Below are 23,896 nucleotides of genomic sequence, written 5' to 3'. Positions count from 1 at the left end.
AATTCATATCCACATAAAACCCTCAAATGGATGTTTACGGCAGCTTTATTCATAACTGACAAAACTTAGAAAGCACCAAGATGTCCTTCAGTGGGTGAATGGATAAATAAACTGTGGTACAGCCAGACAATGGAATACTACTCAGGGCTAAAAAAGAAATGAGCTGTCAAGCCATGAAAAGACATGAAGAAACCTTAAAAGCATTTTACTAAGTGAAAGAAGCCAATCTGAAAAGACCAAATACTGTATAATTCCAAGTTTATGACATTCTGGAAAAGACAAAATATGAAGACAATAAAAAGATCAATGATTGCCAGAAGTTAGAAGGATAAATATAGATAGGCAAAGCACAGAGGACTTTTAGGGCAATGGAAATACTCTGTATGATACCCTAATGATGGATAAATGTCATTATACATTTGTCCAAACCCAGAGAATATACAACGCCAAGAGTGAACCCTAATGTAAACTCTAGACTTTGGATGATCACGATGTGTCAATGTAGCTTCATGATTGTAACAAATGGCCCACCCCGGTGGGGATGTTGATAACGGGGTAGGCTGTGCGTGTGTGAAGGCAGGAAGCACAGGGGGGACCTCTGTACTTTCCCTTCAATTGTGCTGTAAATCTAAAACTGCTCTACAAAAGTAAAGTCTTAATAAACAACAAAAACAACAACATTGTTTTGCATACAAAGAAGGCTGAAAGAAAATACCAAGAATTCAAAGAATAGTGGAATTAGGAAGAAAAAAAGTGAGAGAGGTATATTAAACTTTATGGAACATTTTTTCTAATTCTCCTATGTAAGTCAAGTTCTATGAATCCAGAAATTAGAAAGTGTATTGTTCACCCTCACTGACTGTGATGCAATAAAATAAATATAAATACAACAAAATTTTTAAAATGACTGTAAACATTTAGCAATTAAAAAAAGCAAACTACGACATAAAAGAAACCATAAATTTAGTGACGAAAGCAACTAGGAAAAATGAAAACAGACTGTATCTGCAAAATTAAAGTAAAATAACTGAAAAGCTGTTGGCTAAATAAGATAACTGAATAAAATAGCTGTTTGCAAAACACGTGTTTAAAAATCAAATACTGAGTAACTGGACATCCACAGGCAAAAAATGAACCTTGAATTACAGCTCATGTCTTATAATGAGTCAGCTCAACTCAGGTCTCGATGGTGAGTGAGCTTAACGGAATAAAATTTACATTACATGACATTAAAATTTACTTTACATAAAAATGTAGGAGAAAACCTTCAGAATTTGCCAAATTCTTAATTATGCAAAGAATTCTTAGACTTATGACCAAGAACACAATCCAAAAAAAGGATACTTTGACGCATTGAACCTCATTAAAATAAAAAATTTTGCTGTGTGAAAAACTATGAGAAGATGGAAAGACAAGCTTCAGACTGGGAAAAAATATTTGCAGACCTCAGATATGAAAAAGAACTCACAACTAGAATATATATTAAAAAATTCTTTAAAGCTCAACAACAGTGTGGCATGTCAAGATGGAAAACTCTGATAATGCCCGACGTTGGCAGGGCTGTAGAGTAGCAGAAACTTTAAAACTCCTGTAAAAATTTTATTGGTACAAACATTCTTCAAGACAATTTGGAAATACATTAAGACTCCTTAAAAATGTATTCATCAATTTCCCTTCGGAGAATGTGTCTTAAAAAATTAATCGGACAAGTGTAAAACAATACCTGTACATGGAAATTCATTATGATATTACATTTGAAATGGCAATATAGAAATAAATTGACTGCCTGATAGAAATCATGGGTCAAAATCATTTATTCTCATGCATGCTTATAATGTTATATCATGCAATAATTAAAAACGAAACACTGTCTTGAACAAATTTTATAACGTATGTCTTTGATATATTTAATGATAATGTATTAACTATATAACAACCTTAAGATTCAGCAAGATATATAAAGAATGATTCTGTCTTTGTGATAAAATGCATGCACACATCTGTCCATATGTGTGCAAATGTGCATATGTGCATAAGTTAAAAGACTGGAAAGAAAAAAGCAACAATTGATTAGTAATGGTGATTTCTGAGCAAGAAAATTTTGGAGTTTTAAGTCTTTTTTCTTTTTGAGGAAGATTAGCCCTGAGCTAACATTTGCCACCAGTCCTCCTCTTTTTGCTGAGGAAGACTGGCCCTGAGCTAGCATCCATGCTCATCTTCCTCTACTTTATATGTGGGATGCCTGCCACAGCATGGCTTGCCAAGCGGTACGTAGGTCCACACTCCGGATCTAAACCAGCAGACACTGCACAGCCTAAGTGGAACGTGAGAACTTCACTTCTACACCACAAGGCCGGCCCCTGGAGTTTTAATTTTTTATTCACGATTTTCTTTACAACATTTTCTACAATAAAGTCATGTTGTTTTTTGAATCAGAGAAAAATAGCAAAGTAGTATATGTTTTTAAAGGATTCCATGTTTATTATATAAAATTCAGAAATCCCTTAAAATGCAGTCCAAGAGAGGGGGATTAGCATTTCACCAACACCCAGCGGTGACCGCCGACGTGATTCCATGGTTTTCCTCCAACTCTTCTGCAGCACACAGGTCTTTATGCAGGCGTGATCAGGCTGCTCCCATGGCAGTGTTCCCTTGTTTCACTCACCACCCAGACCTGAGCGTTTCCCCAGCATTTGTACTGTGCAGAGTGACCAGCATCACTAACCACCAAACCAGGGATCTAAGTCATAACCATCAATCTTCACCAGTACGAGCATCCGGAGCCCTCTCCCTTTACAGGCATGGGTCCCTGCAAACCTCAAACTTAAAGCAGAGCCCCGCGCATGGCAGCATTTTCACACTAACTGCAGAAAAAGGTCTCTCCTGAACTCTGTATGTGCGTATTGTGCGTTTGCACGTATTACAGTGATGAGTGTCCAAGAGTATTTTTGCTCAGGGTTTATCTTCAAAGGGTTAATGGGGCTCACCCGAGGGAGGGCAGCAAGCCTGCTCCTCAAGGGGACCCTGCAAGGTCAGGCCTGACAGACGTCACGTGTGGCCCTGGTATGACCCATGGCCTGAGTGTTGGGCCGGGTTTTCAGCTTTTATTGGTTCTGTACAGTTGGGTTTCAGGAAATGTCCCTTTTCATCTTGTTACAACTGTTCTCCTGTTTCAAATCAGCTCTGAAAGCAGAAGCTGCTCTTCCTGCCTCCGCAGATGCAAGAAGCCCGCAGGTTAGAGAGGGGCCAGCCATCCAGGCCGTCTCACCACTGGAGCACACCCTGGGAGTTCTAGAAAACTCCCAGTAGAGAAAGAGAGTGCTTCAATGGCGGAGCAAGAATCCTACAAGCAGAAAGGCAAGCACACCAGCTGTGCATGTCTTCTTTTGTTTGAAAGCAGGGTCTACATTAGGAATGTTTTTATGTTAACAGGCTTGAAAGTTAACTTTCCTTTAAAATTTCCTCCAAAGACCCCTACCCTTGCGAATGACCTGAGAAAAGGAGATATTAGTCAGGAAACCCAGGCAGGAACAGAGGAGATGAAAAAACGAACAAACACGGAGCTGGGGGACAGTGCATCTGAATCCAGCCTGCGCAGGGCCAGCATTTCACCCCGGCCTTGAGGCACTTCTCTCGGCTTCAGTTTCTCACTGGGTAAAATAATTTCTAAAGTCTGTTACTGCAAAGGTAGCCACAATGAGGACTGCCTGTGACATATGTAGCTGCCAGAGCATGCTGATCTTTCTCAAGTCAGTTAAGTGAAGGCTAGTGTGGAGAACATCTGGCTTGAGAATGCTTATTCCTCTAACACAGCGGCTGGGGATGCATTTTTGAGGAAGGAAGAGAGAGAAAGTTTGGCTGAACTTGAAGGCTGAGAGGCCCTCTGGCCACCTTCGGCCTGAAGGCAGCTGGCCGCAGACGGGAAGGAGGTGGACCTCACCTCACTCCTTTCTTCTGCCCCTGCCATGATCTACGTAGACAATTTAAATACCATAGAGCACTCTTTCAAACTCCGCCTCACCACAGTAAACTTGCTTCCGGAATCCGAGGTGCCTTCTGGAAGTTCCCCCACGTCTGTGCCTCCTCCCCAGGCCTGCTGCCATTCCCTCGATGACTTCCTCCTGATCCCAGCTTTGCGCTGAGGACACACAGCGGATCCCCGCTGCTTATGACATCCAGCCGCCCGGGATAAACTAACACGCAGCACGTCTGCCTTCAGTGCACACTCCCAGGTATGTAAAATGCAGCTTCCTTCTTGTTCCTTCCCTCAACGTAAGATCTGCTTGGAGCCCATCCTGCCGTGGGGCCGACACAGAGCGTGGCTTTCCTGAGCGGAGCCCACGGCATGTGCGGGGATGGAGGTAGGGATGGAGATGAAGATGAAGGTGGGGGCACATCCAGGCCCAGGTCCTCTCTCCATGCCGGGGTCCGCTGAGATGTCCGGGGTCCGGGGCCCCTCACGTGCGGCAGGGAATTGCCCCGAGAAGTCCCTGACTCGGGTGAGAAGACCCTCTTTACTTTGTGACACACTGGAGATGTGGAACACACTTGGCTGCTTTCAAGCCCCGCTCGGACCTGCAGATCTTTGAAGGATCTCTGTGTCCCTGCCTAGCCCGGACGTCTGGGGAGGGTCTCTGGCATGAGTCTTATATGAAAGCCACTTCCCACCACGAGCGCCCTGGTGCATCTAAAGGCAGACAGGTTTAAGAGACACCGCCCGGACTTTAATGTAGCCACTGCCTCGCAGGGTGTGGACATGCTACAGGGCTCCACCAAGAACTGACCTACAAAACCTTCGAGTTCAGCTGAGACCATTCCCCTTTGCACTGCCGGGGAGCCAAGCGCCTTCTGCCAAATCTCCACCTCCACATGCACATATTCACACACCCAGATGTGCCGACGTTCTTTCGTCCAGTTATATAACCTCACTGAACCTCAGTTTCTTCATCTATAAAATGGGGACAAGAATCAGAACCCTGAGGGTTTATACAGGGGGTAAAGAAAACGGATATATAAAGGTGTTGTCTCATAACTGACTATTAATAGGTAAATATCTATTAAACTCTACTATGTGCTAAGCATTGTTCTATGCATTGGAGATAATGGAGGAAAGAAAACAAAGTCTTTGTTATCATAAGGTTTACCTTTTAATGATAGAAGGCAGACAAGTGAGTAAGTAAAAACTTTAGGTCTTGGGTGACGACCAGTGCTAAGAAGAGAACTAGTCATGACGCCTCCATCTGGTGGGGGCAGGCAGACAACTCAGTTGGCTCCATCATGGGATCCCCAAAGCAGAGTGATAACTCCTGGAGACTCTTCAGATAAAATCCTCCAAAAGAATTCTTCTCTCAGAATTTATTCCAAAGACCTTACGGCAACCAAATGTTCCTATTCTCAACTCACCAGAGGCTCTTTCCGTCATTCTCCAAATGGACATAACCTCTGTCTCTAAATCCTTGTGGTACCTTATCTATACCTCACCTGTGTCACTTTTAGTGTGTACCTTTGTAATACTACAAAATATGCTTGTATATTTTCTCCCCTTCTATATAAATGTATAATTTTGTGCCGCTTCTCTCTGCTTCGTGAGAGAACATGACATTTTTTTTTGTCATTTTCTTCTATTTGGCATCCCAGAAACTGCATTAACACATGATTTTTCAAATAATAGGTGCTCAATTAAAGCATGTTAAATATAAATGAACAAAAGCAAGACAGAAATCCATAATTCAAAGATGTTTTGTTGTAACTTGGAATCCTTGCGTCGCAGGGCTGCTTTTCGTAACATTTTCCCGTTTTAGCCAGAGCTCCTCATGTCTTTTGAAACTTATGATACACGGAGAAGCTGAATTATGTTGCTTGGATATTGGCTTCTCTAGCAGAAAAAATGCAGAGGACAACTGGGATTTGTCTCACTTGAACCATTACAATTCCAGCTAAGGTAATGGGAGAAGAACGAGGCAGCAGTAGCAGAAATGTGTTTTGATATTTATTTAATTTCAGCACAGCATATTTACACTAATTAGAGCTGTGCCTTGCAGGCAGATGTTCAAATCAGCTGGGAACACAGGAGGCAAACACAAGATTCCTGGAGTTCCATGTGGTTTCAGCGAGAGAGGCAGCGTCCTCGGCGTGGGTGAGTTTTGTGTGCAGGGCGGGAGGCCCCCCTGAGCATCACTCCTGCATTTCAGGATGGATTCTAAGCGCTCGCTCCTGGCATTCCTTGGACTCCAGGTTTACCACCATTGTCTTTATTTTAGTGTCAATCTAAAGCCTGTCCTGCAAGCTGACTGTACCCTGGGCCCACCCAGTCTCATCGCTCAGCCCCAGACTCTCCTCTCCTCTTGACTCGCTCGACTCTCTGTCTTCATGAAAGTAGCACCAGAGTCAGTGTCGTCTGAAAGAATGGGGTCAAGGCTATGTGAAAATCATGGCTCTCTTCCTTTCCAAACTGTGAGCTTGGTGGAATTCTTTTATATTTCCTGCTAATCTCAGTTTACTCATCTGTAAAAGGGGGATAGTTGATCTTAATCCAAGGTTTTGTGCAGATTGAATGAAACAATGTACACAGTTTCTAGCATAAAGTACACAATGTGTGTGACATCTGGTTCTTAGCCATGACCCTCCCAGGTAACATACCCCCAGCTGGAAACTACCAGAATCCAAAGTCTGTTCCATTACTGTCAGTAGCCTTCTGCCTACTCTTGAAAAGATCTGACATATGTAGAGGTTATGGTGCCTTATAATCTCTCTCTCAGAACCAAGGTGCTGAATCCTCAGTCCTTGTGAAATGGTCTTTGTGAGTCTTTACTTCTTAGCTACTCCTTTCTCTTTGGATTTCTTTCTTTTTTTTGAAGCTTCTTTGTTTGATGCCTTCTCTTTGGCTATTTTTCCAGATCTGTTTCCTATCTAAGAAGTTGGGGTTTCATTGTATTTGGAGGGTCTTCTCCCCTAAGAAACTCAGTACAAACTAATGAGAGGGTGTAACCATCAAAGACAAATTCATACTGGTCCTATTGTAACAGTAACAAAACATCAAAGTTATCTTGCAGGGGCAATGAGCAAAAACTGCAAGTCATGTGTCTAGAGCATGCTCAGAAGATGGAAACCTTATCCTCAATGATCTCGAGCCACCTAGGAACCAAAAGTTCCCTAACTATGGAATTTGGTATGAAAAGAAAGTGGCATGGGGAACCTAATAAGAAGTGAAGGATCCCTTGATTTGTAGCACACTGGGCTTATAAGACTGTTACACTCCCACCATCCAATCAGATTCATCCAAGTTAGCATTTTGCATAACCACTCCCACTCCCAGCTCCTTAAAAGTCTGTCCCTTCTTAGCTCAGGGAGACAGGTTTCAAGTTTGCTTCCTGTCTGCTTGCTGGTTGGCCATGCAATAAAGCTCTGTCTTCTCTCAAAAGTTGATGCTGTTTTCCTGGTAATTAGGGCCCCAGGAGAAAGGCCATCATTAGACTCTTTAGGCCAAAGAAACTTTCACAGTTTAGGCAGAGTCCAGCCTTGGTCCCCAGGACCAGGCCCCCTCAGGAATGTTATTTCATTATACACACAACTAACAAATTATTTATTTACACCACTGATTTTTCTCTCTTCTTTCTGATTCCAGTAACTGCTTCTGAGAACCACATATTGTAGGTTTATACTTAATGTCTCATAAGATGTAAACTTTTACAGATTCTGTCAAAGGGGAAAGAAAATGAGTATCTGTTGGCCACTTGTGTATCCCAGGCCCTGAGATAAATACTATACATATTTTGGGGGCCAGCCCGGTGGCGCAGTGGTTAAGTGTGCACCTTCCGCTTTGGCTGCCCTGGGTTCGCCAGTTCTGATCCCAGGTGTGGACATATGTACCGCTTGTCAAGTCATGCTGTGGTAGGCGTCCCACATATGGAGTGGAGGAAGATGGGCACGGATGTTAGCTCAGGGCCAGGCTTCCTCAGCAAAAAGAGGAGGATTGGCAGCAGTTAGCTCAGGGCTAATCTTCCTCAAAAAATAAAAAAATAATAAAAATATAATTAAAAAAATACTATACGTATTTTAAGATTAATTTCTCTTTGTAAAGTCTTCTAGTAAAATTATTATGCTCAATTTTCTCCTAAAGAAAAAAATTTCAGAAAGGTTAAGCAACTTATCCAGAATTCAGTAGAAACACCGAGATTCAAACTCAATTTTCTTGATTAAAATACATGCTGTTTCATCATTTCTTGTGTTTTTAACAAGTCATTATTATATTAAAAACTTTTTATGATAGTGTAACTAGATTTCAATTTCAGGATTTAATTTCTTTAAATTATTTACTTTTTATGGAAAGAGTAGTAGAAACTTAGATATATTTTTTAAGTTGAAACGATTAAAAGATAACGTGCAAAACTTTCCAAGGTGAAATTTTTGTAATGATCATGAGACACTAAAGATGGTGCTAAAAAGTTTTCATTTTTTTTTGTGTCAAATAGGTGCAGGTTCAAATCCTGGTTAGGCAAGTTATTTAACCTTTTATATCCTCAAATTCTTCATCTGCATATGGGGTAATGATAGATATTGTCTTGCCCGGGCTTTCCTGGAAAGCAGAACTGAGACAAGGCTTGGATCCAGATGGTTGATTTTGAGGCGTGATTTCAGGGAAAAGGAATGAAGCAGTGGGGAGAGTGAGAGCATTTCTGGATGGTTCCCTCCCCCATCAGTCAGTGTTGCTCTGTGTGCTGTTAACTCCCTCACACTTCCAGGCTGTGCACCCACAGTTACGGGCATCTCCCCTCAGAGAGCTCAGGAAGCAAGAGATAGTGGTGCAGCGGAGACAGAGTGCTGTCAGGTCACTCCTGTGCAGAGGTGGTTACTGCGGCGATGGCTAGGTGAAGAGTGGAGCCCGGAGACCCGGGTGGGTCTCCAATGATGTGCCATACGTCCTGCTCCTTTGCTTCTGCCCTGCATTAAATGCAGTCTGACAGAGAGCCTTCAAAGAGGTGCCGAGTTGCTTTACAAAAGACAGCATAGAGGGTTAATACGACAAGCCACAGTCCCTGTTCCTGTAGCTGCAATTGACATATGTCATCTCTGGTAAGGATGACTCACTTCCTCTGTAGGATGAATGAACTCTGATGAAGTCAACCTCCCACCAAGTGGCTTCCTGGTCTTTACGGGTATCAAATCATGTGAAGGATTCAGAGTTGGTCATTGCAGTAGATAGATTGGGCTTACAGCACTGACAATAGCTACATCAGCCTTGGTGAGAGGGAGTCTGTGCTACTGGATCCTCACAAAGGCTCTGTCTTTGCTACCATGACCTCCATTTATGGAGCCTTTGGAGACGCCCTGGGCTGGCCAAAGTAAGAAATGATGAGTTATAAATGCTGGTTGTTAAATGACTGCTCTATAGTCACTCTGTAGACATTATTATTAATGTAATAACTATTACATTATTAATGTCATAATGCAAAGCACAAACATTTTGCACGTTTTTTACTCATTCCCATAGATCCATCCACTTCTTTCAATTTCCTTGTCTTCCTGTCCTTTGATCAGCTATCCAAGCCATTATTCATTGGCCAGGAGTCCGTGTGCATCTGGGCCTCATGCTTCTCTTCCTCTATTTTAAGTGACAAAGCAATGCACTCTTCGAAGCACTGCCCATAGAGAAGAATTTCCTTCACCACTGTTTTCAAGTCCAGTGTAAGTGGGGTTATTTTATGACAACAGTCAATTTTCAGACAATTCATCTATAAACTGGACCCAATTTTTTCTTTCTCTGCAATAGGTTGAGGGAGAGGCATCTGTTCAAGAAAGGTGACATGACAGGTGCAATGGATGTAGTTAGACATCCTGTCCATGTAAGTTACACATGTCCTCTGCACAGGCTCAGTCCTTGATGTACCACTTCCATCATATGATGGACTAATGTTCTGTGGGCATAGCAGATCCAATAATATCCATCTCATGTAGAACAGTTATGGTCAAGTTAGCATAAGGTCATTAATAGAGTATAACATAGCCCTCCATCTGGACAGTCCTTCCTTGCATTGTGTCCTCGGTGGCTGCTACTTATGATTCAGATCTCAATCTAAATATCTTCTAGTCAGAGAGGCATTCCCTGACCACACCATGCAATGTAGACAATGTTCAACACTGATCTTCCGGTCACTCTCAAATATTACCCTGTTTTGCTGTCTTCACCTTCACTTTCTGAAATAAATGTGTTTACTTATTTGTCTCCTGTCTATCTCCTTCACCTAAATTTAACCTCTGTAACATCAGAGGTGTTATTTGTTTTACTCATATCATATTCACTTCATCTAGAACTGTGTTTGGACAGATTGTAGATGCTCAAAATGTTTTTGAATGAGTAAATAAATATTTTGGTAAATATTTTGCAATATCTAATACTTGAAATCATAATGCTTCATAGTGTGATGTGTGCATGTATATGCATTGTGTATGTCTATACATATATATATGTTGAATATTCACTGTAGAAAAGTCTATTTCATTCTTATCAACAAGGAGTTGAACAGGTAATTTTTAAAAAGATACCACTGTCAAAGAATGAGATTCTCCTTTTAAAATCTGAAACAAAAACAGAGCTGAATTTATTGCTTCCTTAAGTAAAGTAGAATTCTACTGGACAGGCTTAGTCTTTCCTATGTAGTATTTTGGGGAAAGGTTTTGTTTGAACTGCGTTGGTTACAGAGGCAACGGCATGTTGACATCAGTTTTAGAAAGGTGATTTTGCTTAAAGAAGTGGGAATAGGTTGACTCCAGCATTAGCAGCCTATTTGGTGTTGGTTACAGAGGAGAGGGTGGGTTGACACCACTGGGCTGAGCCAGCCCTCCACTAGCTGACTTTCAAACTCTTAGGCTTCCACTAATTGATTGGCTTTCACAGGTGACTTTACTGTAGCAAGTTGCTACTGAATGATTAGGCTTAAAAGCAATTCTGACATGGCTTGTTATGATGCTCTAGAACTTTTCCTGGTTATTAAGACCAGTTTAAAACCAGGTCTGATAGTTATCAATTATCATGCCTATAGAACAATTCTAAGAAACTAAAGATTTCTTTTTTTTATTCATGTCCCCTTTTGATCATTCTCAGAAAAACTGCAGAAGAGACCATCAACCACGAAGAAATGTCCCGATCTTCACCCCTGTTGTTGAATCTCTATATAGATGAGGTTTGATCTGCAGAGGTCTAATTTGCAATTCAAGTGTGGAACAGAAAAACATCATCCTCGAGTTGTTGAGTCATATGTTAAATTATCTGTTGGGATGGTGGTTGAATAGAAGAATTTAAGACTCTGGACAAAAGACATTGAGCAAAATGTTTCCTAGAACTGCAAAACTTGATTCTAAAATGTATAAAGAAAAACAAGATTAAGAATAGCCAAGGCTTTCTGGAAGAAAACCTAGATGGAGAAAATTGCCTTACCAGGTAAAGACATATTGAAAAGCTATAACAATGAAAACAGTGTAGATAGTAAAAGAACAGTGAAGATAGTATAGAACAGTAAAAACAAACAAACAAACAAAGAACCCAGAATCAAATCCAAGAACTTAAGGAAATGTGCTGCCAGACCAAGCTCAGACTGAAGAATGATGAGAATGGGCAGGTCATTCAAGGAGCGGCGCTGGGACCATTGATAATCAAATAAAAATTTAGTGGTCTCTCTCTTCCATAACATACACAGAAGTGAATTCCACATGGCTTAAAGGCTTAAAGTGAAGGACAAAGTTTTAAAATAATTAGAAAAAACGCAGAAAAATATCTCTGTAAGCTTGGAGAGAGGACTTCCTATAAACCACCACGCTAAAGAACAATCTGTAAAGAAACTGTTTACAATTGATTACATTAAAATTAAAACTAATTGTTTTAATCCCAAAATGACTTAAAGTTTAGAAAGTGAAACTTCAACCTCAGAAAGAGTACCTGTGACACACGCAAATGACAAGTGATTAGTTTCCAAAAGAAATAAAGAATGCTTACTGGTCAATTAAAAAACACAAACAACCCAATAGAAAAATGATCCAAATGGCAGTCAATAGACAGTCCACAGGAAAAGGAGACCAAATAGTTCAACCTCCTTCATAAGCACGAACATGCATATTGCAATTAAAGGCATAGAGAGGTTAGTTCAGACACAGTATAAATAGAGATTAAAATCATCAGTTGAATTATTTCTGCAAAAGTAATACCACACCAATTATTTTCCAGTGCAAAGAAAAATCCATAACTATACATTCAAAGGGTCTATTTTCATCCCAACACAATGATCAGTTTTAACACTGCTAATCGTGGTTCAACCACATATCTTGTCCTCTGACCCCCGTAATATGACGTACACCTATGATGTCTGCTAGCCAAGAGAATGCTAAACTGGAATCCATTCAGCGTTCATGTAACTTTAATTTACAGAGACTAGAGAACAGGCAAAATGGCACCATGAGGAAGCAACTATATAAATCTACAAAGTCGGATATCTTGCAGATACCTTATACAAGTCAATGGCCTAAAAAAGAGACTGCACAAGAGTAAAAGAGTTATGGACGTCAACTGAAATGTTACATAGTCCTGGATTGGAAAAAAGTTTGAACAAGTCAGCTGTAATGTGCATATGGGCCTATTAGAGGATTTGGATAAGATCAAGGAATTAAAAAAGATGCAAATATGTCAAAATCAAAAGTTCAAGATTGTTCATTTAAAAAGCAGGTTACAAAACAGCACATAGATTATCTCATTTGGGTTAAAAGAGCTGGACATACAGGCACCAAAATATTAATGGTGTTACTCTGGACGGTGGGAATGTGATAGTCTTAATATTATTAGTGATTTTCACTGTTGTCTAATGTATAATACCTATGTAATAATAAAAAGGTATTTGAAAAACACCACAAGATGCCATTTAACACCCATCACACTGGTAAAAATTTTGAAGTTTGATGAAATCAAGTGTTATCAATTATACAGAAAAATATACACTCCTAAATATAAACCTGGAGAAACGCTTGTCTGCGTGCTTCCGGGCATATGCGTTGGAATTTTTATGTTCTGTAAAAGAATTAGGGACCACCTAAGGTCATCAAATATTAATTAGATTAATGTATTGTGGGATACTTACATAATTTTACTATAAAATAGTTTAAAAAAGAATCAATTACAGCTATACAAGTAAACATAGATGATTAAAATGTCAATACTGAGAGAAGAATGCCTGTCAGTGAAGATCACATACAGTCTGATTTTATTTATAAAGATTTAAAACAGGGATTGTTTCATTTATATGCATTCAAAACAGAGATACATACATATACATACGATATGTACATAATAAAGAAATAATAAAAATAGAGGTTATTAGTTACTTCTGGTGCAGGGAAAGTAAGATACAATTGGGAAGGGGTGTACTGGGGGCTTCAGAGATAAATGTAATATTCTGAATACTCTAAATGCGAGTTTTGGATACAGAAAATTGGTTTTATTATTATTATTGTTCATATGTGTACACATACACAGGCACACAGTATATGTGTGTGTGCATACATTTATATATATTTACCCTTTTATGTATGATATATTCACAGTAAAATTGAAATTACTAATGAAGACGTTGATGACTCTACTCATAGGTCAATGTCGACTTGACCCACAAGGTCAAGATTTATTCTAGCGGCAGCAAAGGTCAGTTGGCACTGGGAGCGCTCTGGACCTTCAGTTTTGCACTTGGGATGAAAGTGCGCAAGTATCGCTTGGCGGTCTCTCCCGAGAGACTGGAATTTATCCGGGAGCCACAGAGTTGATCTTGTGCAGAAGCTGCACATCCCATCACAACTGGTCTCCATACGCCATTAGGATCTTTTCTTATAAATATCTGCATATTTGATCAGATTCAACGGCACACCAAGCCAACACCCTTCTTGTTTGGATGTAATTGTCTATACATATTCAAAACACAAAACAAACATGTTAAAAGCGCATTCCTACATACATACACAACATCTTTAGTGTTTGGGCCCCAGCTAGCCTCTGCTATTCCAGAAATGAGAAAGAAGTGAGCCTGGACGAAGCAGAGGTGTGTGTTACGAATGCCAGGTTATTTGATACGGCGGGCTGTGGCACGATTGTGAAGAGTCCTAACAAACAGGTTAAGCCCCGTGGGGATTTGTGAGGACACCCTTGACTCTGTGCAGGAGGTCAGGGGTAAAGACATTGGAGTTGAATCCTGCAGGCCTGGCAGGAAAGGCGAGAGGATGTGGGACAAGGAAAGCCACATTGGGACAATCACAGGACCGCTACTGACTTGGTTGGGTAATAAGAGCAGTAGCACATTACTCTCTTCGATTTTTTCTTCGGGAGTTAAAAGTGATTAAAAGAGAGGGGCCCTTTTCATTCCAGCTTCCTCCTTACCCTGAGAACGATCTGGCTTTCTGACATGCACTGCAGAGTGGAGAGAAAAACATCCTCGCCAGGTCCAGCAGCAAAGAGTGGACTTGGCCTCATTTTTCCTCATTAAATGGCACTTCAAACAGTCATCCTGCTTCCTTCTTTTAAAATCTCATTAAACATTTCTTAAAGCAATTAAAACTAAGTCTCTGCTAAAAAGAGGCTTCCTTTTCTTTTAACATCAACCTGGCCCAAACATAGAATCATTTTCAGCGACCTTGCTGGTGTTTATGATATTCTTGGAGACAGGCCTAAAACAATGGTGCTTCTTGGCTGCGTCTGAACAGAGAGTTCGCGAGCACCTTTCCAGCCACTGCAGAGGGCCACGGTCGTTCTTCTCGCTGCCGGAGCTGCACACTCAGCATGATGTCTAGAAATTAAAATGTAGCCTTCTCTCCCTCTTATTCATTCCAGAAGCATTAGTATTAATTTTTATTGATTTTCAAAAATACATAGTAAGGGAAATGCAATTTCAAAGAGCTTTAACTGTGGGAAAGCTTTTACTGGGTCATAACCTCGTTAATTTATGTTCAATTCTAATTCTTCCTTACTTAACACAGCCTTCCACTGGTGACCCAAGATTTTAGCCTGTCTTTATGGCCTGCATGTAAGTTACTCCCCATGAGTAAACCGATACACTAGGAAGGAAGGCACTGTTAACCCTTCAGGCTACTGAGGAGTTCTAGTCATTTTCTCATACAAATCCTAAGGAAGTGAAAGACTGCTTGAGTGCAAACAAGTCTCCATTCTCCTGCATGCCAGTGTCGGCAGCCCAGAGATGTTGCATTAATGTCAATTTCCGGAGATAATCATTCACCCACTGGGCAACAATAACTAACACCATTTTTTTTTGTTAGGGTGCAGTTTACTGTTTCTTTTCCAACTTAAATTCTCTATGCCTTTTGCTGCTTTTTAATCTAGAAGGCCTTCTTAGAGACTCTAACTGCAAATGTGTCTGGAGCACCTTCTCAGGGCTCAGGACCAGGGAGACCAGACAGGTTACAGAGTTCTTGCCCTAAAGTAGCTTGCAGCCTTCCGGGGACTATAAATAAATGATGTGACTCAGTGTAGAAAGGATGCAGTGGAGCACTATGAGCTTAGGAGAGCAGCCAGAACAAAGAGGGAAGACTTCCTGAAAGAGGAGGCGCACAAGCTGAGTTTTTAAGTGTAAGTAAAAGTTTAGTGAAAGAGAGTGGGATAGAGCACATGGTCAAAGTGAACATCAGGCACAAAGCAACTGCACAATGCATTTGGCTAGGGAGAGAGGGAGTGCGTGTGCGTGTGTGTGTTGAGGGAGGGTTTTAAGGAGAGTGGTAGGAAAGGAAGCTAGAGAGATGGACGTGATCTGACAGTCCCCCTTTATTCCATCTCTTAGCAAACATTTTCATCTGAGGATCCAGGCTAAAAGGCATATCTCGGCTTCTTTATCAATATTTTGTCCTTTAACGGGAAGTCCAGAGGAAGAAGGCGACCCTAGGAAATAATGAACATTAACACTAAAGTTCCAGATGCGAAATTTCAAATGCAAAAATAAAAACTGAGCAAGATGTTAATATTTAGCTTTTTGTTTGTTTTCTTTGTTTTGTGAGACAAAGGCCTGACCATCTCGTCGATTTCGGAAATTTTCTTTCTGCTATCTGCCAAATTTAAGGATGATTTCCAACATACACACCAATACTCAGGAAAATTTGAGAGAGAGAAGAGACATTTAACTTATCTACTAGAAGCATAAGTCCTGGAGGTGTACCATACAGCATGGCGACTGGAGTTATGAATACTGGATTGCATGCTCGGAAGTTGCTAAAGGAGTCGATCTTAAACATTCTCAGTACACAACAAAAATGGTAACTGTGTGAGGTGATGGATGTTAACCAACCTTATTGTGGTAATTATTTTGTGATATATACATATAGCAAATCCTCACGTTGTACACTGTAAACTTACACAGTGTCAATTATGTCTCAATAAAGCTGGGGAAAGATTATCTGCTCCAATTCTTCTCTTTGTACTGACAAAGAAATTGAGATCCAGAGAGAGAAATTGACTATTTCAAGTCCACCAGCAAGTGGGAGGAAGATCAAGGTGGACAGTGAAGGCCCCCTGAGTCCCATGATGGTACCTTCGCATCTTCACGGACCTTGATGTTCCTTCCTTCCACCTTCATTCCCCGCCCTCCTTCCTGCCTGTGCCCTCTTCCTTCCTTCCTTCTTACCTTCTTTTCTTTCCAAAAGCTAAATATTTATTATGAACCTCCTTTTAGACCTACTTCATGGAGACTTTGTGAGCAACTCTTCTCACATCCTCACATATAATTTTATGAGGATCAATCTACCTTTACTTACATTTATAGGAATTCTAGCAAGGGAAACCAAACATATTTCCCAGTCAGCTTTTGCCAGCTATTTCAGCAGAGTTTTCAGCTGCTTTGTGAGGCATTAAGATGGGAATTTGCCAAGGGTCATGCTTTAATCATCATATCACTAAGCAAAATAAACTAATATGACTCTGAAACATCCTCCACCTTGGCATCTTTGAAAGGAAAACAGGCCCAGCCATCTCCTTCTTCCATTTTCTCTTCTAAATGTCCTATTCCAGCTGCCCCCCTGTAAATGTCCGCCATACCCCTCTCCTCTTAACCTGCTTGAGCAGGTCACCACCCCCATGGCAAGGGCCACTCTGGGGAGCTCCTCGGGATCCTGACTTGAGGCGAGACTTTTGGAAAAGCCTTCCATTTGCCTCCCATTTGGACTCAGGCCATGGGATTAACCTCAAAGTGCTTCCCTCAGGCAGATTCAAACCAGCTTTACAGACTATGTGAAGTTGGTCTTTGAACTTTTGAGCAGAGAGGCCCCTGAATCCCGAAGGGGCTGGCAGGCAGACAAGCTGGGTGGACAGTTTATAGCTCCTGGCCGTTTAGCCGGTGAGATAAAAATCGGGTTGGCCAAGCTCCTGAATGTTTTTTCAGGAAAGGGAATAAAAATACGCTTTTGCCAAAAGTCTCCTCTTGTGACCAGTGTGATTTTAATTACATTTTTTGGCATTGTCAAAAGCCCTGAACCAGAAAATTCATTTAATTAGAAACAAAAATAAACAAACAATACCTCAAAAAATGAGTTTAAATGCCTTAGAGAAAGCTCAGAGCATGAAAAACGAAAGTGTCTAAAGAACTTCAATATGGTAAAGAAAATATTTTCTTTCTCTTAAGGAATAAAAGAGACTGTGAGGAAGTCATCACGCATTAAAAAAGAGCCTTCATTAGGTGAATGGAGAACAAAAATGTAGAAAAGGAAAACAACAGAAAGTTAAAAGGAATGTTGTTTAGGCTGATTCGCTTCCCTTTTTTCTGATCCCCGTGTTAATCAGGGCAAGCAAGATGCGGGTACACTGGACCCATATGAACACATGCATGAGATTCATCATTTATCAGCGAATATGTCTCCATATACTTATAAATGTTACAGGCAACTGCGTGCATTTTAGTTAAGGTCATTATAATGCTTAGTGTATGAATTTCATAGAAACTTAAATGTGCATTTATAGCATACATCTTTATATATTTGGACATCACCTTTTGTGATGGAATGGCTGTCTGTCCTGTGTCACAAAGGTAGAAATGAATTACTCCTTAGCACCCGTCAGATGAACTCCAACCCCCCAACTAGGCACCCAAGCCACTGGTAGATAGCTCGTTTCCAACACCCTCTCTGTCTCTGTCCCCCCAGCTCACTGTCCTTGGGCTACGTTGACTGACTTCCATTGTGCTAGACTTGTTCTGTATCTCTGTGCCATCCCACGTGCCAGTTCCTCTGCTTGGAACGATTTCTCTCCAGTTTTACCTTCTGTGGGTTCCTGTTTATCTTTCAGGACTCAGGCCGACCCTGGCTCTGGGTGGAGCTCCCCTGTGCCTTCCCAAGTGCACCCCAGCCTCTGATGGTCTCTCTTGTGCTCCGTCCTGCAGCTCCTCCCCCAGCATGTAGGATTGTGTAATTGACGATGGTTTCTCTGACTCAATAACACTGAACAGTCAAGTTTTTCACGGCAACAGCTTATGCTCTTTCCTTCTGTATCCCTAACCACCAGGACCGCATGACACAGAGTGAGTGTGCAGTAAGAATTTCTTGAGGGATCACTGAAGAAAGAAAGACAAAGAAAGGATAAAAGGAAAGAAGGCAGAGGAAGAAAGGAAGGAAAGAGAGGGGGGAAGCAGAGAGAGAGGAAAAAAGAGGCTTGATTCCTTTTGGATCTTTGCCATTATGGCCTTTAGGAGCAATCACTGAGAAGACGTGGAGGAGGAATCAGGAGGTTGATGTCATCTGGAAAGGTGGGTCTGGGGCACCAAGGGAGAAACGGTAAGGTGGTCCCAGGCCTCAGAAGCAAATGCAGACTTGATGCCAAAAGCAGAATGCCAGTCTTCAACCTGTTTTTAAAGAATAGTTCTTTTGATCCAATCTTTAGGAATCTGATTATTTAGGACTTCTACTTTTTACCAGATTTCAGTATGCTGACTTCTCTGTAAAGGGCCACTTTTATTTAGAAATGTAGGTTATTATAAATAAAGGGAGAAAAGTTAGGTTTAAAACATTTCAAAGGTTAAAAATTACATTATGGCAAATCAGAGCCCTTCATGGAGCAAGTAACCAAATCTGAGGAGTGCGTGTTATCTGCACGGAGAAAATTTGAGCTTAAGTGAAACCAGAGGAGGTGGGTCATTTTGTGCCTGACCCCAGATGCCGCGCGCTCCAGTCTGACTCCAACTCAGGCTCGGTCGGCAGTGCCGGGGCTGCACAGAAGGGCTTTGTGGCCATTTTGGGGTATTTATTTCAAGTTAATTTTTCATTTGAGTCAGAGGAAACATTTAAAATCCAAGGAGGTAAACTGCAGAAAGGAAGCAAAACTCCAAAAGGAAGGTGTGCCTGGGGAGACTGCTCATTTGCAAAACTCTATCTGAAGAAATAAAGAATTCTCTAGAAAAAATGGCTGAGAGAAGTCCCTCTCACAGTGGAAACAGGAGATGGTGCAAACACACTGAAGAGTCTACCACCTTTGATATCGATTTTTAATTTTGAGTGCTCAGTTGTTACTATCACATATCATATCATTTTAAGAGAAAATTTGTCTTTAGATGATTAAATGAATGGTCTGTAAGCCCATTTCAGTTATCTGACTGGCTTTTAGGATATGAAGGCATTCGTTTTTAAAACTACAAGGTTGCCGTATTTACATAAATACAAATACTTGTCTTAATAATTTAGACTTTTTAAAGAGCTATTCTGTAGATCACTAGTCCCTAAAATGTTGGTAGCAGTTACAGATGGTTGGGAAATGTGGACTAAACAAATTTCAGTTAATCAAAGACTTCTTCAAGCCTCAAATGTGTAAGGATGTGATGTCGGTCTCTCAGAGAGAACTGTTGTCCCTGATCTTTCTTTCTGCTCCTCAGCCTTGATTATAAAAGCATTCCTAGTAGGAACAAACTTTAGGAAATACTGATCTCACATCATACAATATCAAAGCCAAGTGGGACTTCTGGGGGGACCTTATAGAGTGGTTTTCTAACCTGACTGATTGTTACAGTTGTGCAGGATGCAAAAGAGAGAAACTCCTGGGATTATTCCCAAAGTTGTTACTCTGAAGGTCTAGGATGAGACACAGAAATCTGTTTGAAAGCATTCTCTGCCAATTAGGAAGGGATGGCATTGTTTGGAGACCACCGCTTTAACTGCTACCATTTATCTCACCTACAAGGGAAATTAATTCTAACTATGAAACTAAATCATTGGCCTCTCGTATCTGACATGATTCAATTCTAATTCTATCAAAGAAGTCCTCTCAGAGCCTCTCCCTGCCCCATTTTCTCGCGATTCACATCACATCCAGGTTTGAGCGGTGCCCAACCGGGCGATGTAGGAGCTTCTGATCGAGCAGACACACACTCAAAGTGCCCATTTTGAAAGTCACACAGACTGAGTTCTAGCCTCAGTTCTGTCACTACTTATTAATTTGATTTAAGAAAATGTCTTCCTCCTTCCAGCCAGCCCTGGTGGTCTGGTGGTTAAGATTGGGTGCTCTCACCGCCAAGACCCAGGTTCATGTCGCGGTCAGGGAACCACACCAGCTGTCTGTCACTTGTCATACTGCAGCGGCTGCCTGTTGCTGCTGTGATGCTGAAAGCTATACCACTGGGATTTCCAATGCCAGCAGGGTCACCCGTGGTGGACAGGTTTCAGTGCAGCTTCCAAACTAGAGAGACTACCACTTCCAAAAGCAATTGGTCACGAAAAGCCTATGAATAGCAGCGAAGCATTGTCTGATATGGCGAGAGGATGGTGCAAAAAGACCAGGCCAACTGGGAGTCGGAAACCGCCTGACAGCACTAACAACTTGCTCTTTCCAGGCCTTCTTCCTCATGTTCCAAGTTTGAGGAAAATGTCTCAGATCAATATCACCTGAGAGTGATTCTGCTCTGATTCGGTAGAAAGCTGTTACATGACATTATTGTGTATCATAAGTTTCATTTCAACATACATATTTATTACTGACAAATTCTGCCCGAACTACATACTTGAGAGCAAAGTGGACTGGGACAGCAATTCCTGGAGCTAAAAGGGGAAAGTCCTTCAGATGTCTGACCGCACGCCAGACGGGATCCCACCAGAGAGTGACTCATGCATACCATTTGCTTCAATTCACTGGCCTGAGCGATCACAGGAGATCAAAAGTCAGACTCATAACAGGAAGTGCTTCTAAAATTATAGTCCCTCCCTGAACCTGACCTTCCTGCTATCTGTTCTTTTTGAAGGGGCATAATTGAGCCAGCTCTGGTTACAGGGACAGAAGGTTGGGAGAGCCAAATGTTCCGAATGAAGGTGACCCTGTCTCGGCATCCCTCACAGAATAGGGTTTCTTTGTGCTTGCATGCTTTGAGAGCGGGGAGAGAGCTTCAGCTCCCAGGTTTATGACTGCAGATCATTTTCAGCTTCAATGCCTGCTCTGGACCTGAGCTTCCCCGGATGGGTTTTCTATAAAAAGGTGAATGCCTTACCATTCATGTTGTCCTTCTCCCCGGACTTAAACTTTCTCTTGAGAAAAACTCTGGTGAACTCTAGTCAACTTACTTTTGGGTCTTGGGCAGCCTCTGGCTGCAGAGCATGGCTGCGATCTTGCAGTGTGAGAGGGGTTGGTGGGAGCAGTACTCCAGTCTTCAGGTTCTCCCAACGTTGTAGACTTTTTGTAGCTGAAAAGGCCTCAAAAATGCTTTAATGCCTAATCTTTATTTTCAGTAGATTCCTAGTAAGCTGAGTTTAAATAGATCTCAAAAAATAATAAAAAATGTAATGAATTAGAGAAGTACTCTACCTTAAAATTATACATATATTATATACATAAAATATACATGTATTTTTATATAGGAATTATATATAAATATAGATAATATATAAAATGTATATATTTAAATCAAAATAAATGATTAGAAGAGGATGTAAGCTAGAAAAATATTTTTTAAAGCAAGAAGTCACTCACCAGTCTCAAATTCTGGCACCTACCTCCTTCTAGAACTTTAGACCCAAGCTGCATGCTAGAGTCATAGGAGCACATGGACACAGGTGCATACAGGTGCATGTGCACACAGCTCATTTCCCTGTCTGAACCCCAGATAAGTTCCTCCTTCTCCATCGCCTCAGGCTGGTGTACTTCCACTCCTCCTTCACGTCCTAGTTTAATCTTTTTTCTGGGCCCCCCCATAAGAATTATTTCCTTTTTCCCACAGCAGGTGCCACACAGTGTTGAGTATGGTCAGAATCCTTCCCTAGATTGAGCTCCTCCAAGTAAGAGCCATGCTTTTTCCTGTGGGTCCCCAGCTGCAAACACAGGCTTGGAGCTTGTACAAATATGTATGCACGGAAACTGATTCCATATGCCTAGCCATGTTCTCATCCATTTATTCAGTGAATATTTATGGACTCTTTCCTATGTGCCTGGCACTATCTTTCATGTTAGGGTTCTAGTGCTGAACACAAAAGTGCATCTGCCCTCACGGAACTTCTAGTTGAAGGAAAATGCAACATGTACCTACACGAATAAAGAAATAATTTAAGATAGTACTAAAGGCAATGGATAAAATATAATAGACAATGGGTTTGGGAGTAAACTGAACAGTGGGTGGTGGCTAATATTAGGGATGGCGTCTTTGAAAAGGCACTGTTTAATTTGAGGCCTAAATATTGAGGGGGAATCAGTGCTGTGAGTATCTGGGGAAAGTGTACTGTGGGTGGAATTTACAAAAAGTGAAACAACCAAACAAACAAAAAACAGAGATTGGAAGATGCTTAGATGTTCTGAGCCTAAAATGAAGAAGTCTAATATGGCTAGGTTACAGTAAATAAATGTAAGAGATGTTAGTAGCAGCCAAATCATAAAAGGTTGGTAAGTTATGATGAGAGTTTAGACTTTATTATAATGGTAAAACATTGTTAGGTTTTAAGCAAGAGAATCATATGACATTGTACATTTTTAAATAAATACTGTGGATGTTCTATAGAGAATGGACTAGAGCCCATAATCCATCTATTGAACAACAAAAACATTGGAGCTGATGACTAGGTAGCAGATATTGAGGATGGAGTTGACAGGAGTGGCCAAATCTGGAGATAAAAAATTGAGGAGCTGTCAGAATACAAATTGTATTCAGATCCATTGAAAATAGATAAGATTGCTTAGGGAGAAAATGGAGATAAAAAAGAGATGGAGGCAAAGGAGAGAAATCTTGGCCACTCGCACATTTAGAGTTCTGGCAAAGATGAGGAGCTAGCATAGCAGACGGAGAAGAAAAGACTGAAGCAGGAGGGAGTGAAGCCACAGACACCTAGAGAAGACAGTGTCTGACAGTCCATTGTGCCAAATGCTGTTCCATAGTTGGGTAAGGTAAGGAAGAGATAATCACCAGTAAATTTGAGAAGAGGAACGTCACTGCTGACCTGAATAAGAAATATTTCATTTGGATGGCAGCAACAGAGATCCAGATGAAATAGGCTAAAAAAAGATAAATGACAAAGCAGAAAAGAAAGAATCAGGTTGTGAAGGGGAGTAAAGGAGAGAAATGAAGGCTCTATCTGAGAGACGTGGGATGAAAAGAGGTTGACTATTGTAGAAAGATAGCATTAAACATGAGTAAGACCAATAAGCGGGGGGAAATTACTAGCAAAGAGTGAGACACTGATAATGATGCAGAGATGCAAGATACTGCCAGAGCAGGTTCTTGAGTCCATGGGAGAAGATGAGATACAGAACATGAGAAAAGACTGGCTTTAGACAGAAGCCAGAATATTTCTGTCTTTGAAATAGGAAGAAAATCATAATAAGTGGACATGGATTCACAGAGATTAGTGCATCCGTTTTCAAGTGTGAGGTGAGGTCATTAGCTGACAGTTGAGGGCATGAGATTGCCAGAAGTTT

This window comes from Equus asinus, chromosome 6 (assembly GCF_041296235.1).
Source record: "Equus asinus isolate D_3611 breed Donkey chromosome 6, EquAss-T2T_v2, whole genome shotgun sequence".
Taxonomy (NCBI): domain Eukaryota; kingdom Metazoa; phylum Chordata; class Mammalia; order Perissodactyla; family Equidae; genus Equus; species Equus asinus.
The sequence above is the reverse complement of the archived record's forward strand: the minus strand, read 5'-3'. Positions refer to the sequence as shown.